Source organism: Scylla paramamosain, chromosome 5 (genome assembly GCF_035594125.1).
Source record: "Scylla paramamosain isolate STU-SP2022 chromosome 5, ASM3559412v1, whole genome shotgun sequence".
NCBI lineage: Eukaryota > Metazoa > Arthropoda > Malacostraca > Decapoda > Portunidae > Scylla > Scylla paramamosain.
In genome coordinates this window covers 19,831,442-19,844,790 of record NC_087155.1, presented here as the reverse complement: position 1 = coordinate 19,844,790, position 13,349 = coordinate 19,831,442, and positions in this window count along the sequence as shown.

The following is a 13,349-nucleotide window of genomic DNA, read 5'->3' as shown; positions in this document are numbered from 1 at the left end:
GAATTAGGCTCACAGTGTTCAAAGACTTTTGACACTGACTGTACAATATTGCACTGGTAAATGAAGAATAAACTATCTCATTCTTACCTCAATGTATTCTTTCAAAACTCGAATGATTGCTGTACACACTTCGGGGATGAAGATACTTATTGCAGACTTAGATACTCTGAAGAGATACATTAGCGAAGCATACGAATCTCCGGTCGCCAAAAATCTTAGCGTGCAATGAAGTTTAACTTCGGGAGGAACACTATCCCGAAAATTAGTATCTTGTTTTCTGATGTGTGGACTAATCTTCATCAGTAGGTACTCAAAATCACTTCGTGACATTCTACTAAAATTTTCAAACAGTCCGCTATCCACAACTTTAAGAAAAAGATCTTGTTGAAATATGTTGGTATCATTGAACAAACTTTTCCGCCATAACTTCCTTTTACGTTTCTTCTTGGAATTCAATATGAGAAACGCAGCTGCTGCGACTGCCTGCACCGACATCTTGAACAAAACTGACTGCAACCAGGTTGCTTTGGTGTAAACGGTTCAGTCGCATGCTATCTAGTTGCCTTCGATAGCAGGAAACCTCGGCTGTAGGCAACCTGATAGCATGCTACCAGTTAGCATGCTACCAGGTTGCTAGTGTTTGCTTCGGTGTAAACGTAGCTTTAAGTACCTTTTGTGGGCCACCTCTCTATCATGTATAGCACGAGAACAAGCTGTGTTAAACAAGCTGTGTTTGAAGTGGATGCTTTTACTAATGCTGTTGTTACCCTTTAGTGCAGTGGTTTTCAACTCCTTTCAGGCCACGGGCCACAAAGAAAAACAAAAAGAAAATGTGGACCCTTTCAGATTTGGTTTGGGCTGTAATGTAGCATCTTTTGTCGTCAACTGCACACACTGACATAGTACACCACACCATAATAAATGACCACAAATCAAATTACACGCCCATACCTGTAAAAGAGATTGGACAAATAATACAACTAATCAACACTGTAGTTCGGTGGCCACTGGCCACAGGCACGGTGGTCCACAGCACTTGACGACTCGTGTAGCCGCGTGGAAGCTGATATAAATCAACAGGATGGTTCGTCACCATGACGCATATAGTACGAGTATGTTCTCAGGCCCTAGTCCCGGATAGTGGCGTTAATCTTGAACATTTGTTGTAGATTAAACTACTACTCCTTCTACTACTACTACTACTACTACTACTACTACTTCTACTACTACTACTACTACTACTACTACTACTACTACTACTACTACTACTACTACTACTACTACTACTAGAATGACCACTGTCACTACCACCTTCACCATTCATCTTCCTCCTGAGGTCCCTGGAACCCTCTTAATGGGCAGCCCTCAAAATGTGAGACCTTCAGCGTGGCCTTAATGACTCGGGGTGAGTCAGGCAGTAGTCTTATCTCATGTTCTTAATAGTGACACTGTATTGGAAGGAACAGAGAATCGCGAAGAACTGCTTTGTCTGAAAGAACCGTTTTTGTGTCTGGTTGCCTTTCTTTCTGTGTATGTGTCTGTCTTGCCCTCTTTGTCTCTGTTTATGTGTATGAACATTTCTCTCTCTCTCTCTCTCTCTCTCTCTCTCTCTCTCTCTCTCTCTCTCTCTCTCTCTCTCTCTCTCTCTCTCTCTCTCTCTCTCTCCCCCCCCCTTCTTTCCTCCCTCCCTCCCTCCTTTCCATTTAATGCTTTATTATAAAACCTTCTTTTCCCTATTTTTTCTCTCTAAGTCAATCGTTTGATTCAGTGTCTTACTTAAATTCTGTGTACTGTTTTGATATGGAGTATATAATTAAAAGTATTAATTAAAAAGATGCATGGAAAGTAATATTCGCAGCTTCTCTCCGCGGAGACGCAGGCGGGGTGCCCCTCACATAGTATCTCGCCCTAGATGTCTATGTTATCTTTATGTTTGCACGAAGAGCATGACCTGCCTTCCTTGACGTAGTGAGTGGAGGTCTGTGCTGAGTCCCGTGTAAATAAGGAGGCTAAGACGGTGTTGCTGTGAGGCTCTGCAAGTGTTCATTCCGATGCTCGCGCCGTCTTGTTTTCTCTCCGGGGGTTCAGTGAAACAGCTAAAGCTGTCAGGGTGACTTGCTGACCTGGCTTGACCTGATGCCAAGAAAGATTTATTTATATCAGGGAGATTGAATAAAAGAGTAAACAATGATGGATAAATATTGTGCATTGGTTGGGAGCAGCATGTATTGTTGTCAAAAGGATGTGTATGATGCATTTCCTGTAATATTACGGTGTTAGTAAAGGGATTCGCGAGGGAATTTTACCTTACTGTGACATCCTTAGTGTTTTTTTTTCTTTTCTTTTACGTGTTGAAGATTGGCAAAGAATCGTACTGTCTTAAACAGTAGACAGAGGTAGAAAAATTACACAGACACACACACGAGTCACATGAACTCCACTAAAATAAAATAAATGACTCGTGGAAAAAAAAAAAAAAATATATATATATATATATATATATATATATATATATATATATATATATATATATATATATATATATATATATATATATATATATATATATGGTAAGTAAATATTTGGAAAGAATTGCCCTCCAACGCAGTCAGGTCGAATACAATAGAAACATTTAAAAATCGCCTTGATAAATATCTAATGTCAAATCCCCGGTTGTCACTGTTCATCTCCTCATAAAAATCTTACCGCTGATATTTAGTCTTTCGGTGCGATTACATCTGTCATCTGATGAGGGTATATTTCACTGAGGATGAAAACAACTAATTCATAACAAAGAAAATGATTCACATTAAAGAGACCTTGGTGACGGCTAGGTTCCTCGGCGACTTGCTGCTGACTGACCCCGTCACAATAATGGTATAAGGAATCGAGTCCTTGCTCGGCAACTAACCCATCACTATAGTCACCTAGTAAACATGTATCCCACTCAATGGATGGGGAGGAGACTCTTCTGTGCTACCTTGTCTCTCCCACTAATAGCGTAGAATAGTTACCCAAACTGCCAAGTAAGAACCCCAGGCTCTGGTGCTCTTTGGTCTTCCTTTGTATATTCTTTTGTATATTCCTCCACCACCACCACCACCACCACCACCACCACCTATCACCACTTTCGCCTCCACCTCCACTTCCACCTCCACCTGCAACTGGACCTCCACCTCCATCTCCTCCTCCTCCTCCTCCTCTTCCTCCTCCTCACCTCCTCCTCCTCCTCCTCCTCCTCCTCCTCCTCCTCCTCCTCCTCTTGCTCTTGCTCTTGCTCTTACTATTGCTATTGCTCTTTTTCCTCCTCCTCCTCCTCCTCCTCCTCCTCCTCCTCCTCCTCCTCCTCCTTCTCCAATCCCAATGAATTTCACAGTTACGTTCGAAATAAAAAAAGTCATTACATTTCACATTAATCAAATTACACTAGATAACGGTAATTTTGTCACCGATGAAACTCAGATCGTGGACACACTGAATGATTATTTTGCTTCAATTTTTACAGAGGAAAATACTCCTACAATCCCCGAACCACTCCTTATGCTCCACAACATAACCCAGGGGTGGGAGGGGCACAGGTCTTTCTTCTTTTTCATGCAGTATTCTTTTTTATACCTATGAAGCATAAACACACGCCTCCTCTGGTCCCCCTACCCTCTGTCCCTTAATCCCTCCCGACGCCGCCCTTCCTCCCAGTCGGAAGCTTTCATCCTGCTGATAGGCAGAAAAACCGGTGTGAAGAAGTGAGTGCTTCACCAGCTTTTTTCAATGACATAATTTGATTGATGTCTATGTTGAGAGTGGACGTGAATTACGAATAAAGCAATGCGTGGTTCTCTGGGCTGAGTCATTCTCGTGCTGTAGGATGGACAGGTGTAATGGTGTGTTGTTGTTATTGTTGTTGGTGCAGGTGCAGCACAGGGAAGCGGCTCCAGACTCAAGGAATGCCTGCCGCTGTATGATCTCACCTACTGCTATTTGCACTCCATGACATTGTCCCACAAATCAACAATTATCTAATCGGTACTGTGGGAATGATCGTTCTCTTTAGAATCAGCAGCAGTTTTTCTTATTGAATTTTTGGTGCTGCATGAATACAGGAGGGGAAATCATGTGCTCAAATATATCTTGTTTACCGTTGGGGTTTCATGGCGTAGTGACAGTCTTTGGAACCCAGAGTGAGGGATGCCAGCGGTCATATCCCATACAAAATACAATAAATAAGTAACGTGATGAAAAATAGTTCACATCATAATTGTTTAATACATACTGGCGTGAACATTAGATGGGGAAATAGAGCAACTTTACCAAAAAGATGGGGAAGATGAGGAAATAGACCAACTTTACAAAAAGATGGGGAAGATGGGGAAATAGACCAACTTAAAAAAAAAAAAAAGAAAGAAAAAGGGCCCTCGTGGCCCAGTGGGTAGAGTGATGCACTTGGAGTTTGGCGTGAGGGAAGTGAGGGGCGCGTAGGTTCGAACCCCCCTCTCGGAACTCACAAAAACCTTCAAAGAGCATCCCTCCATCACCATGTGTGCCTCAAACACACAGGTACGGTGATGGAGCTGCCCACGGGGAGGAGGGGAGGTGAGTGCGCAGCACCTCCTGCACAGCGCTTCCCTCCTCTCCCCTACCTAACCCTGGCAAGTCTACGGAATACCAGGCAAAGAAAAAAATAAATAAAATAAAATAAATAAATAAATAAAGTAAAAAAATAAATAGAAAAATAAAAAATAAAGGTGAGTGCATAGCCCTTCCCTTCTCTCCACCTAACAGGAAAAAATAAATAAAAAAAATAAAGGTGAGTGCATAGCACTTCCCTTCTCTCCAACTACCTTTCAAAAAAAAATAAATAAATAAATAAAATAAAATAAAAATAAATAAAAACCTCCCTACCACCTCGGACCTCGGGAGAGCAAGAGAGGTGAGTGCACAGCACTTCCCTTCTCTCCCCAAGTCTACGGACTTCCAAACCAAAAAGAATAAAATATATATAGGTATAAAAAAAAATAATATATATATATATATATATATATATATATATATATATATATATATATATATATATATATATATATATATATATACATATATATATATATATATATATATATATATATATATATATATATATATATATATATATATATATATATATATATATATATATAAAATGAAAAAAAAATAAAGTAAAAAAAATAAAACTCCTACTCCCACCCCTTAATAAAACTGACTGAGTCTGACAATCAACAATAAATAATAAAAATAAAACACTACCAACCTGACTGACCCTGACGACTCCAAAGACCACCACCCACCTGGGAAGCACGGGAGGTGAGTGTGCAGCACCTCCCTTCCCTCCCCAGTCTCCTAGCTTGACTTTGACCACCAATCTGACTCATCCTACAACTCCAACTGTACAGACCACCACCAGTACTCCCCACCCTGGCAACTGATCCTGGCAAGGTGAGTGCGTAGCCCTTCCCGTGACTCATCCTGGCAACTCCAAAGACCCATCATCCTGACTTACCCTGGGAAACACGGGAGGTGAGTGTGCAGCACCTTCCTACCCTTCCCAGTCTCCCAGTTTGACTTTGACCACCAATCTGACTCATCCTACCAACTCCAAAGAACAGCTCCAACTGTACAGACCACCACCACAACCACCACCACCACCACCACCCCTCTGATTTTGGCAAGGTGAGTGCGTAGCACTTCCCTTGACTGACCCTGACTGACTGACCTTGGCAACTCAAAAAACAACCAACCTGACTGACTTACAGATATGTAATCACCAAACTGACTGGCCCTGGGGAGCATGGGAGGTGAGTGTGCAGCTCCTCCCTACCCTTCCCAGTCTCCCAGTTTGACTTGACTCATCTTGGCAACTTCAAAGAGCAACTCCAAAATGTACAGACCACCAGTACCTCATACTCTTCAGACCCACTCTGACCCTGATCCCTACATCCTGGCAAGGTGAGTGCGTAGCACTTCCCTACCACCAGCCTGACTGACCGTGGCAACTCTGAAAACAACCAACCTGACTGACTTACAAATCTTACTGTAATTTGGCAACAGACCACCAAACTGACTGACCCTGGGGAGCTTGTGAGATGAGTGTGCAGCACCTTCAAAGAGCAACTCCAACTGTACAGACCACCACCACTACCCCTCCGTTCTTGGCAAGGTGAGTGCGTAGCACCTCCCTTCACTGACCCTGACCGTCTGACCCTGGCAGCTCAAAAAACAATCAACCTAACTGACTTACATCACCAAACTGACTGGCCCTGGAGAGTTTGACCTGACTCATCCTGGCAACTTCTAAGAGCAGCTTGAAATGTACAGACAAAAGTACCTCCTATTTTCTGACCCACTCTGACCCTGATCCCCACATCCCTACATCCTACCCTGTCCTAGCTAGGTGAGTGCGGAGCACTTCCGTACCACCAGCTTGACTGACCCTGGCTACTCTAAAAGCAACCGACCTGACTGACTTACAAATCTTACTGTAATCTGGCAACAGACCACCAAACTGACTGACCCTGGGGAGCATGGGAGGTGAGTGTGCAGCACCTCCCTACCCTTCCCAGTCTCCCAGTTTGGCTTTCACCACTCATCCTACCAACTCCAAATGTACCACCACCACCACCCCTCTGATCTTGGCAAGGTGAGTGCATAGCACTTCCCTTGACTGACTAGGCCTGACTGACTGATCCTGGCAACTTCAAAAACAACCAACCTGACAAATGTTACAAATGTAACCTGGGGAGCATGGGAGGTGAGTGAATGTGCAGCACCTCCCTACCCTTCCCAGTCTTCCACCAACCTGACTTGAATTATGACTGGGGACCAGGGGAGGTGAGTGTGCAGTACCTCCTACTTTGGTACCAATTTAGACCACCTTAGAAGAACAAGAAAAGGAAGCAACTCTTTGCCATCAGAGGAAGAAAATAAGAAAAAAGCAGAGAAAAAGAACTTTCACCACTGCTATCAGAGGAAGAAGCAGCAGCGTCACCGCCATCATAGGAATAAATAAATAAATAAATATATATATATATATATATATATATATATATATATATATATATATATATATATATATATATATATATATATATATATATATATATATATATATATATATATATATATATATATATATATATATATGTAAATTACGACTGGTCAAACCTCCAGTGGCACCAGGCAAAAATCGACCTGTGATGGGCTGTGTTTAGAGAGTGAAAAAAAAAAAAGTTCCAGGGGTTCATGAAAGGAAAGTACGTTAACTCAGTTAGGGGACTGACTGTGAAAGTGCCAGGCAAGGCTGCTGCTTCAGACATCCACACTTCAACTTCAACAATGTATGTGAGAATGTTGCTGTATTATTCCTCCTATTCCTTCTTCTTTTTCTTCTCCTGCAGAAGACTGTCTTATTACTCCGTAATTTTTTTTTTCTCATAATTTATTCAATGTTAGTTTTTTTTTTTTTTTTTGCAGCACTTCCACCTTTTCTAAATCCTACTGTAATGTAGGATTTAAATGTACTGTAATATACCAATATAATACATGAATTTGTAATAATTTAATCACAGTTTTTATATTTTCATACTAAGCAGTATGGCAACTTACTTCTTCGTCTTGACACTGGTCATGTCATGTACCCAACAATTCTGGGGAACCTTTGAAAAATATCACGCATCCTGGTGTGCACCATGGAACCAGGCTGACTTAACCTACGCCTCTGTAACTTAAGCTGGGCAATTTAATAACTATAAATTCATTTTCTCTATCTTAGCTCCTGCAGGGCCGAGGTGGACACGTATTTGTCCAGGATGTCTCGTGTGACTTCTCACCGCGTGTTTTATCTGTTGGAGATTATTACACTAAATATGCTGCTGCTCCTGCTGCTGCTGCTGGTGCTGCTGTTGCCGTCGCTGATCTTGCTGCTCTTGTTGGTACTGCTGCTTTCCCTTCCTTCCACAACAACAACAACAACAATAGGAGCAACTACTACTGCTGTTACTACTACTACTACTATTACTACTACTACTATTACTACTACTATTACTACTGTTATTATTATTATTATTATTATTATTATTATTATTATTATTATTATTATTATTATTTTATTATTATTATTACTATTACTACTATTACTACGACTACTATTACTACTACTACTATTACTACTACTATTACTACTATTACTGCTGCTACTACTACTACTACTACTACTACTACTACTACTACTGCTACTACTACTACTTTTATTTCTACTACTACTACTACTACTACTACTACTACTGCTACTACTACTACTACTACTACTACTGCTGCTGCTGCTGCTGCTGCTGCTGCTGCTGCTGCTGCTGCTGCTGTTGTTGCTGCTGCTGCTGCTGCTGCTGCTGCTGCTGCTGCTGCTGTTGCTGCTGCTGCTGCTGCTGCTGCTGCTGCTGTTGCTGCTTAACTTTACAGAAATCACCACAGTCGTTTTTGCCGTCGTGCGTGCTGTGCCTGTAATCGTCGTCGTCCTCGTTCTCATCGTCGTCGTCGTAACAGTAGCGAGGGTGATCATTAACCTGCGTGACCCTTGCCTCGCTCTCTTCTTGCCCTCCTCTCCTCCACACTGCCCCTATCCATCCCTCCCCTTACCATGCCATACCCTTCTTTGCATCATGTCTCCCCCATTTCTTTCCCCTTGTTCAACTTTTTTTTTTCTGCTGTTTCTTACCTTTCTCTTACTTTCATGATTTCCATATTCATTTTCTTCGTTTTATCTTGCCTTTCTCCCATCCCTTTGCTTTCTCTATTCCTCCTGTCACCTTGGTCTCTACTTTTCTACTCCTGCATTCTACCTTGTTAATTTTTCCTTGTTTTCCCTTATATTTACTTTTATTTAATTTCTCCTCCTCTTCTCCTTCCTTTATCTTACTTCAGTCTGCCTCACCTCCCTTGTCTGCCTTGCTCCTCCTCCTCCTCCTCCTCCTCCTCCTCCTCCTCCTCCTCCTCCTCCTCCTCCTCACCTTAACGTCCTTCTGTTTTCATCTTTCCCTCTGTACTCCATATTTACAGGATATCATTCATCATTTTCTCCCTCTCTTACCTCTCTCTCCTTACTTTTCTTTTCCTCTTTTTCATCTGCATCAGTCTTCCTTATGTCCCGTGCCTTCCCTCACCCTTTATTTCTGCACCTTCACGTTCCTCTCACCTTCCCTCACTCTTTCCTCACCTTTATTTTTTTTTTCTTCGTTCTTTTCCGTTGCCTTCGTAGTAACCATCCCCCCTCCTCTCTCTCTCTCTCTCTCTCTCTCTCTCTCTCTCTCTCTCTCTCTCTCTCTCTCTCTCTCTCTCTCTCTCTCTCTCTCTCTCTCTCTCTCTCTCTCTCTCTCTCTCAAATGAAATGATGCTCCTGTATTAAATTGTTAACTAAAAAATAATAGTAATAATAATGTATGCTTATTTCTCTACTTCATTATTTACATTTCTTTTTATTTGCTGACACTTTGATTATTTTGTTATGCTTAATTGAACTACTTATTTTTCGCTTTAGTTGTGCAAATTTCTTTCTTACATTTATTCGTATTTCTTATCTAATCTCTTCATGATATTTACTTTCCATCATTAATGTCCATTTCTGTGTTTATCGTATGAATAATTACTTATATTTACCATTTCTCTAAAAAGTGTCTTTTACATTAATATTTATGCAATTTAAGACATACACACTTCTCGGATGGTAAAGCCACGACGTTTTCTGCTCCTGTTGGATACCAAGAGATTTATTCCCTTAATTTCGTTGTTGTTGTTGTTGTTGTTGATGCTGTTGTTGTTGTTGCAGCTATTGTTGCTGCTATTCATGTTATATATTTTAAATATGTTATATATATATATATATATATATATATATATATATATATATATATATATATATATATATATATATATATATATGATTTTTCGTGTGTGTGTGTGTGTGTGTGTGTGTGTGTGTGTGTGTGTGTGGTAATTTTGTTGTGATATTAATTTCCTTAATTTGAAGTTGGCAGCTATTTACTTTTTCATGTGATTTGACCTAATATCTTTTACTCTGTTTTTTCTATTATATAAGTGCTGCTCAGGATCAGTGTAATTATTTTTCTTCTTTCTTTTGCAACATATGTCTTTCACCCTTCAGCAGCTCAACACTCGTTTAAAACATCCGGCATTCATTTTACTATTTTTCATTGTTCCTCTTCTTTTGACTTCAACCACACGCCTGAATTTTAATGGAATTTACTTGATAATGCTCGATGACATGATGTGGGCGATGACCTTCTGGAACAACACAAATTTTACTCATTCTTTTTTATCCTTTTTCTAGTTATTTACATTTTGATTTATTTTCCGACTATTGCTATTACATCTCTTTGTTTCCCTCTTCCGTTCTTTCATTATTTTCTTCGTCTTTTTTACTACTACTACTACTACTACCACTACTACTACTACTACCACTATTACTACTGCTCCTACAACTACTACTGGTATCATCATATTTTTCTACATCTATTCCTAGTTTCATTTCACATTCCATTCATTCACTCATTCACTCATTCATGAGTTACGGTTTCGCCCACGTTCATTCCTCAGGTCACCACATACTCTCGTATATCCAGGCCCATTAATTTTGTGTTGTAATTGATCCATCTCATCTCTCACCTGTTGTTATTGCCGTCATTCACGCATACTCTCTCTCTCTCTCTCTCTCTCTCTCTCTCTCTCTCTCTCTCTCTCTCTCTCTCTCTCTCTCTCTCTCTCTCTCTCTCTCTCTCTCTCTCTCTCTCTCTCTCTCTCTCTCAGACCTCACCAACACGGCACAAGGGCGCCACAGCAACACTTTCCTCCTCGTTATCATATTCCACTTTCTCTCTCCTGAAGGTCACACAATTTTATCAAAGCGACGCAAAGGTTTACGCTTTTATGAGCTCCGCAAAAAATATTTCCCCTTTTTATTTATTTATTTTTTTACCTTTCACTTATTCTTGAAAGCTCCCCTCGCCTCAAGAGCCACACACACGCACACGTACATACAAGCACATAGACATGCATAACCTTCACAGGAATGCTAACCTTGCAAGGAATGTGTTTGAGATGCGGAAAGGTAAGCATGAGGTGAGTGTGAGGCGAGTGTGAGAGTTCTGAGAGGATGAAGCACCGAGGGAAAAAAAAAATCAATGTGGATGATGATTTATAAACAAGGACTCAAATATGAATATGTAATTAGATTATCAAATTAGTGTGTCTTTTTATTTTTGATATTTCATTACTTCAATATTTTTGTACAGTATATAATTTGTGCATCAAACGCAGTTTTCGAATGGAATTAAATACCTGAGATAATATAGTGAAGAGAACTTAAAGACCATACAAAGTGAGGGTTCGCATGAGAAGAAAATAAATAAATAATAAAACAATGCACGCGATGAAATGCGCAAGAGTATTTGGAGACAAATGCTTCATTTTTTTTTAAGACGACAATAGGAAGTTTGACTTCGCATAAAATAACGGAGCATAAAATAATACAAAGCCCGGCTGCGTACGCCACGCCAAGTGTCGTGCCGCCGTGATAGCTGTGGCGAGAGACATGTTGCTGTAAATGACTCTGTGTTTTCAATATGTGAAGCTTTATCTGCATTCTCATCAAACTATCCTATTCACGAGAGCTTTTACACTTCAAGTAATAATATATTTCAGTATTCAATGATTAACTATTGAAAACAGCGGGCATAAGTAAAACATGTTATAAACATTTTTTTTTACATCTTCACCGTTCAACTTGTCTTAATACCATTTTCTTTTTTGTTTTGTCAAGTTTTTACAACACATGTGAGTCTGATGATGTCAACCAAGACTGGCTATCCAATATATGAAGTGAGTTATGGCAAATAATTAGCGCATTTTGCGCCCTCCAGCTCGATCTGTAGTGTTGAGGCGATAGTTGCGCGAGTTGCGAGGCAGAAACCTTCGCCCACATGTCGATAAATCGAAATATGCAAAATACAACAATAAAGGTGAGTCTGACGATGAAATTACATAAAATAAGAAAGATATAACTTCAAAAGTAACCAAACAAGAAGTCTTTCCGAAACTGAAATTGAATTTTTTAAATGCAATGGACACCAAAACATGCTCCTGACCAAATCATCGTTGTGCCCTCCAGGGCCAGGCAGGAGCGATGGGGTGTAGAGATGTGCGGTAACAAAAATAGAGCCCCCCCGCTCCGCTACGGGAATAATCCCTCGAAAGATATGATAAAGAAAATCATAAATATTCTTTCATTCGCTGACAAGGAATATAAAAGCGTGATAAAATTAAAATTTTCAGGAATCTACAACGACGAGCCTCTAAAATAAGAAAGACAAATAGTGTGGGCCGGTCTAGTCATCAAGGCCCACGTCACCATGACTTTTCAAGGTGACAATCAACACACACAGAAACAAATAAGAACACTTCACAGAACAATACAAGCTTTCCTCTCTTTGATTTTACTTGAATAAAGCTGCAACAAATGTTATGACGATAAAACGTTACCTTAGGTTAGGTCACAAATATCATGGTGGTAACGTTTCCCGGGAAATCAGAGTTAAAAATATCAATACCAATTGAACAAAGAAAATATAAATATCTTTTCTCCACAGAAGGAGCTTTTTTTTCGTGGAAACCAAATTCACACGAAATGAAATGTGTTATACTAATAGTTTCCAACGACACTTTATCATAACATGCAAAATATTATTAATCTACATATCGGTAAAAAAAAAAAAAAAAAGGATAAATAAACGGATAAATTACAAGATCCGATATTTGTAACCTAAAAAAGTCCTCAAGTGAATATTCCTGTTATTGTGGAAAGTATTTCGTAATTGCATCTTTCCTTTCTTCACTCATATATTCGTACATACAAAAGATATGTACTAAAAAAAAAAAAAAAACGGACGCAAAATGTTAGCTACAACTGAATCTCTAAGTAAATATTTATACTAATAAGATGACACAATTATAGAAACTATATGATTTCGTATCCTTCTTTTCTCTATGCATACACTAAAATAAGCACACGTAGACTGGAATACAAAAATTATAGTTTTGAAAAAGATTCTTGGTTAATCCTCAAAGGACTTTTTTCCCTGTAAGATGTTCCAATGAACATTATAGACTAAATTTACATTCTCTCTTCTTTCATATATATATATATATATATATATATATATATATATATATATATATATATATATATATATATATATATATATACACACACACCCTAGGAAGGCAGAAAAATGGGAGACAAAAACAACACTTTG